The following is a 6,854-nucleotide window of genomic DNA, read 5'->3' on the forward strand; positions in this document are numbered from 1 at the left end:
ATTGACCACATTGTAAACTTCCCCTGTTTATTTTGCGGGATTAGTGTCTGTCTCTCCTCCCTCAACTAGGACGTAAGCTCCATAAGGCACCCTTGTCTGTCTTGTGTATTGCACCCCCAGCATCCAGCGCTGTGCCTGGAATATGGTGGGTGCTCACAATGAGTGTTTATGGAATGAACATATAATTGAGCGCATAAAGATTCCCACACCCTCCACCCCAAATCAGAGTGGCTGTGACACTGAGCTCCCCCGTGCACACCTGTCTTGTGGGAAAACAAGTACCCTGCAATCCAAGCATGTATAGGCTAAGGTTCATTCTTAAAGAAAAATACAAATAGTCAATGTGCTAAAAATTTCAATTAAGGTATCTCTGTCCCACTCCCAGAACAGATCAAATCAGGATGAATTTACCATTTTGAAAGAAGAATACATAACGGCTGATATCCACATTTTACAAGTGTTGTGGAAAAAGACCAGGTGTTTGCTGACCCTCCATCTAGGGTGTATCCTCAGAAAGATATAACTGGAACGTAGAGATGTAAAACATAAACCTTTTTTGAGCTGTACCCAAAGGGCTGTGGTTTAAATGGAGTCTAGAAAAACGAGCGCAAGAGCAGGAATCTGCCTGTATCTATCAAACACTGTACATTTTAGGGAAAAGAATATCTGTTCTCAAACAGCCAGCCCTTCTTTAAATATAATTATTCCCAAAAGGCTAAAAGGCAAACCTCCCATAGCCAACACACCAAGAGGAATTGTGAAAGAGCCCAGTTCACTCCAGTGCAGCCCTCTCTCAGGCACCTGCTCCCCGGACCGTTCTGCTGACCCAGACACCATGGCCTGAGCTTCTCCCCAGGTGCTCTGGGCAGGCTCCTTCCAAGGAAGCTGTTACTGTGAGTCACCAGGGAAGGGGCAGCAAGTTACAAATGAGGCTGCTTCTCTGCTGTCTGAACGATTAAATGTCTTAAAGTGAAACTGTACTTTTTTAAAATCATAAAAAGAGAAAATAATTTTACTTAAAAAGCAAACTTCTAAGCTTATTCTCTTGGAATGAGGCTCTGTGTTTTCCTGGGTGACAATCACTTGAAAAACAGTTTGGCAGTTTTTTATAAAAGATTTACCACACAATCCAGCAATTCCATTCCTAGACACTTATCTAAGGGAAATGAAAATATATGTCCAAAGACTAGTACATGAATGTTCATAGCACTATTTAGGAAAATGTCCATTAAGAGGAGAATGGGTAAATGAATTGTATCGTTTATGGAATACTACCCAGGCATAGCATGGAGGGAACCAATGAGATACACAGCAACATGGATGAATCTCAAAAGCATTATGTTAAAGAGTATATATTGTATACCCCATTTATATAAAACTCTAGAAAAAAATAAATCTCATCTACGGTAACAGAAAGGAAATCAGAGGTTACCTGGGGCCAGGATTAGGGGTGGGGATTTATTAGGAGGGGCGAGAGGGAACTGTTCATAGTGACAGAAATGCTCTCATCTGTATTGCTGTGGTGATTGCATGAGTATATATGTTCATCAAAACTCATAGAATTGTGCATTTACAAGTGGAGGCAAATTCTAAAGTCATTGGATTATGAGGTATGTCAGTTTAATGCTATTCATTCAGCAACTTGAAATGATCAGGGATCAAGGATCTTCCTATACTGCAGAGCTGTGCTCATGACAATTTGGCTTTGGTCATCGGGCTTTCTACTCATAACTGATGGGTTGTAGATTCGGAAGTATATAAAAATAAAAGTCTGCAACAAAAAGGAATAACATGGTCATGGGAATTAGTTCATCAGGCTGTGGTTGCTAGCAGAACATCCTTTTTTACTCTAGTTATGTTTCTATGTAGATAACATTGTTAGAACCGGTTCCCCTCGGCCCCAGGAACAGAGAGGTACAGTCACCGAGGCTGCAAAAAGGCAAAGGAGTTTATTGACTAGCTCGAGCTAGGGTCCAAGTCCCAGAGCACCTACGCAGTGGCCTCTCCCCAAACTAGGACCCCGCCCTGGGGTAAAGGTTAAGCTTTTATACTTTTCTGTATGCTAGTTTTCACACGACACGTTAGTCTGCACACGGCACACTAGTCTGCACACGATATACTAGTCTGCACACGATATACTAGTCTGCACACGACATACTAGTCTGCACACAATATACTAGTCTGCACACGACATACTGGTCTGTACTCCATCCCCCTTTAGTTTATTTGTTCTTTTAGAAGTGGCTGATCGCGTTGGCTCCTGACTGGTTGACTCTAAGCTGCGGGCTTTTCGCGCCAGAGCCAGTTGTAGTTAACGTCATTTAGGGGAAGAGGAGGGTCTCCGACGGGGGAGGGGAGCTGTTGTTGCATACCTTCTAGTTTTTGGTTACAAGCGATACTGGGAACACACGCCCTGCACAAGCCGTTCATGCGCTGATCATGTCTTGCCCTTCTTATCTACTTAGTTGGTTGGAGGGCCCCTGGACTCTCCAGCCCTTTATCAGGAAGTAACTTGCAGTTACCTCCCCGGAGCCTTGTTTTCCTTAACTTTAGTGAAGCCTGCCATGGCTCCACTTACGCTAAGCACCAAGCCAGCAAGCCATATATACAGAAGCAGAACTAGGCTGTTAGCTTCTCACATCCAGGAAGCCTAGCCTATCATGGAGTTACCCTTGCTCTTATACCTGTTTTTCATTCTGATTAACTATATTTATCAAACAACTAAAAGCAAGCACAGTCACAGAAGCAAATAGCATCAGTTAGAATCAAAGAGAGCATACATTTTCCTACCATCAATTCCTGTTCTTCAACATAATGCAACCATCTCCTTAAATAATATACAACAGTTTTTATTCTTTGGCACCACCCATTACAGATTTTCCTTCAGTTAACTGATCTCCACACCTGTACATTATAATGTTGTAATAGAACTGATTCAATGACAACTTGCTTTGGTTTTGAAATAGACGGATGATGCCCTCTGGAAATATTCAGGTATTCCTAGGACCACGCTTACATTCATCTTTTATTTGGTGCTACTTTGCAGAAGCTATTTATTGAGTTTCAAACCCTGCCTGGATTATATACTTTATCTCCTTTGGTTAATATTATATATATAATATACGGTATTTTATTATGGCAGTCCAAGCAGACTAATACAGACAGTAATAAAGAAATACATATTTTAAAAGTGACTGTGTGTGTAATTTTTATACAGCTTCATTTTGAACAGCTAAAGTTAAATGGTTTTGGCAGCCAAATCTATGTTGAGGCCCAGCTAACTGGATATTTCCAAGAAGTTGGTACTAGAGCCTTTAAAATTACCATTACTTTAAGAATTATTTCACCATTATTTTAAGAATCATTTGTTGAAGCTGATTTTTGTGAGAGGTGGAAAGTGCAGGTCCTGTGTCAGTTTTTTGTTTGAGTTGATTATCGTGAGAAATGAGAAGTGAGAGATGGGAAGTCAATGGAGTATGCAAGGGAATTAGAATTGTTGAGCCAACAGCAGTGCTAAGCTGAAAGTTTTAATATTAGTAGGATAACAACAACTTCTCTGTTTATTGGCTCCTTCTCCTCAACTTATAAATATTTTGAGGTTGCTCCAATCTTAAGAGAAAAAAAAAAATCAGCTGGTTCTTTATCACACTGTTCTTTGATTGTAGTCCTTCCTCCCATGGACCAGGGCAATCTGGTTTCCGCCACCACCACCCCTACCTGCAGCTATTCACACAGGTTTAAAATGGCCTTCTAATAATAAAATCCAAGGAACTCAGTCACCACCTTGACCACCATTCATCACTGTTACACCCTTCTAGAAACTGTCGGTTCCCTTACTCCCAAGATACCAATCTCTCCTTACTCTCCTTCTCTGGCCAAGTCTCAAGTCCCTTTCCCTTCTGCCAACTCCTTAAAAGTATGTGTTTCACAGGATTTTCATCCTTAACATGTTTCCTGTCTCACTCAAAAGACTTTTTCTGGGTCAACTCATCAGCCAAGGCTTCACCTACTGAACTCTCAAAAGTGTTTGGCCCTGACCCTGCTATGAACCCTAAGTTTATAGTTTCAGGTGCTTACAAAGTAACTCCACTTGGATGTTCCAAGGGCAGATCACAATTATATGTTCCAATATGAATTCACTGTCTTCCTCTGAAATCTCTGCCATGGTCCCTATTTGGTTCCGTTATCCACCAGTCACCCAAGCCATCTCTAGCTTCCATCCTCTCCTCCCTCTGCCCCTAGAGTCAATCTGTTATTCGACTCTGTGGTTTCTGTCTCCTTCATAGTTCTTAAGTCCATCTCCTTTCCACCATCATTGCCCCCATTTATTTGTTTGGGAGGTAGCATTGAGGGAAGAGGAGTGTGTCACCAAAATGACCCACGCAGTATTCTTTCAAAATAAGTATACATACTCTCCTGCTCCTTCTCCAGAGATTCTGAACCTATATATACTCTTCCTCGTCTGCACTGTTCTTATTCTTTCTCAGTCTCCGATTCATTTTCCACACTGCTCATAGGATGATCTTTCAACCCTGCTAGCACAACCTACCCATTTAGCCTTTCACTGGGTCCTCACAACCTTCAGGATAAAGTCCAAACCTCTCAAAGTCCTTTACACTTCAGTTCTTGCCCACAGCTTCCACCTCATCTCCCGCTACTCCCTACGGGCACCTTGTACACCAGCAATTCCTAGAGCATGCCTCCTTCCTTGCCTTACTGTTCTCTCTCTGTGGATATCCTTCGTGATCTCTTTCCACTTGGAAGCTGTTTTGTTCCAAAAGCCTCTCCTGGCTTCTCTAGGCAATTAAGTATTTCCTCTTCTCTGGTCCCACCATACTTTGGCCATATCCATATCGTGATTCTGTATTTATTACCTGATAATCATAAGTATTTATGTTTACACAATGTCTTGCCCACTAAACTGTGAACAGACTTTATTCAATATATTTTTGTATGCCCTTAACATAGAGCCTGGCACATAATATGTACTCAACAAATATTTACTGAATGAATTTTAAAGTAGGTTTTAATTTCTGTATTTCTGATTGCTTAAAGTATACACTGTTTAATATACTACAAAAATAACATTTCTGACTCACTTTCAGGATAGCATGCTCTTTGAATCTCTTTTACTAATGATAGTTTTAGCCAGGCTTGGTGGCTTATGCCTATAATTTCAGCACTTTCGGAGGTGCTGGTGGGAGGATTAGTTGAGGCATGGGCAATATAGTAAGATCCTGTCTCTACAAGAAATAAAAAAAATTAGCCAGGCAGAGTGGCATGTGTCTGTAATCCCAGCTACTTGGGAGGCTGAGGCAGGAGGATTGTCTGAGCTTAGGAGTTTGAAGCTGCAGTGAGCTATGATCCTGTGATTGCACTCCAGCCTGGGTGACAGAACAAAAAAAAAAACAAAGCAATAACGAAAAAACGACTGTTTATATTTGCACAGTACTTTTCATTTTTCAAAGCAGTTTTTCCCCACCATTTTATTATGAATATATCCAAACATATGGAAAAGAAAAAAGATTGTAAGTTGAACACTCATATAACCTCCACCTAGAATCTAAATCAACATTTTGCTATATTCACAGAATACTTTTTATGGGTTAATTGTACTATCACTTTTTATTTCACCTAATGACTAACATATGATCCTGTTTTACAGATAAGGAAATTCAGACTAAGAGGGTTTAATGACTTGCCAAGGAGCTTGTCTGCCAGGAATTGTGACCAACTTGTGCCAGGTGATTCATCCACACCTTCTGGGTGTTAGATGTATAACCCAGGTTTGAAAAATATTTTTAATATCCTTGGTGATGAAAAACTTCCAATTCCACAAGACAAGGAATCAGCAAAATCATGGGAAACCAACAGAACATTTTTTTGTCTTTTAGAGACAGGGTCTCACTGTCACTCAGGCTAGAATGCAGTGGTGCACAGGATTATAACTCACTGCAGCCCTGAACTTCTGGGCTCAGGAGATCCTCCCATCTCAGCCTCCAAAATAGGTAGGACTATAGGCATGCATCACCTGCCCGGCTAATTTTTTTTATTTTTTGTAGAGCCAAGGTCTCACTATGTTGCCCAGGCTAGTCTCAAACACCTGGCCTCAAGCGACCCTCCTGCCTCGGCCTCCCAAAGTGCTGGGATTACAGGTGTGAGCAACCAGGTGGGGCCCAGAACACATTTCTAACTCATCAGTCATTCAGACAGGAATCTAGTCTTGGGGTTTCCCTGCGTCATCCGACTTCCAATCCTGGTTAGTTATCATTTCCCGTCCAACTTACCTGAAATGTCTCTTCCATCCATTCTTTTCCAGTACCATTAACCTGGTGCAGGTCTGGAGTATCTACCTCAGCTAGCGTCCTTTTCTTGTCTCTTCATCTACCAAAGACATATAACTTGCAATTAAAGCACAGTCCTTATCATAAATCCTTGCCCAGCTCACAGAACATCAACAGGTCATCACACCCACCGAACTGAGTCTAGTATAATCTTTGCCTGCCACACTATAACCTATCCAAGCATCTGTCTTCTTAGCCTCCATCTTACATAACTAAGACGAGTTGTTTCTCCAAATACACCCAGAGCTTTTCTGCTCATTTGCTTTTTTCATTTATAAATTACCACTACTCCCTTCCAAATTCCACATGTGTAAACTGTAGACCTCCACGTCATGGTCCGGGACCAACTCAAACGCCAATTCTTCTAACGAACCTTCTAGAACCCCTGGGCCTGTTGTAACCTCTGACTATTGTGGCATCTTGCGGCACTGATCTTAATCCAGCTTGTAGAACTTTATGTTCTGATTTCTCTTGCTACCTTCTGCCCCTTTGCCTGAGTATAACATCCTT

Source organism: Eulemur rufifrons, chromosome 18 (genome assembly GCF_041146395.1).
Source record: "Eulemur rufifrons isolate Redbay chromosome 18, OSU_ERuf_1, whole genome shotgun sequence".
NCBI lineage: Eukaryota > Metazoa > Chordata > Mammalia > Primates > Lemuridae > Eulemur > Eulemur rufifrons.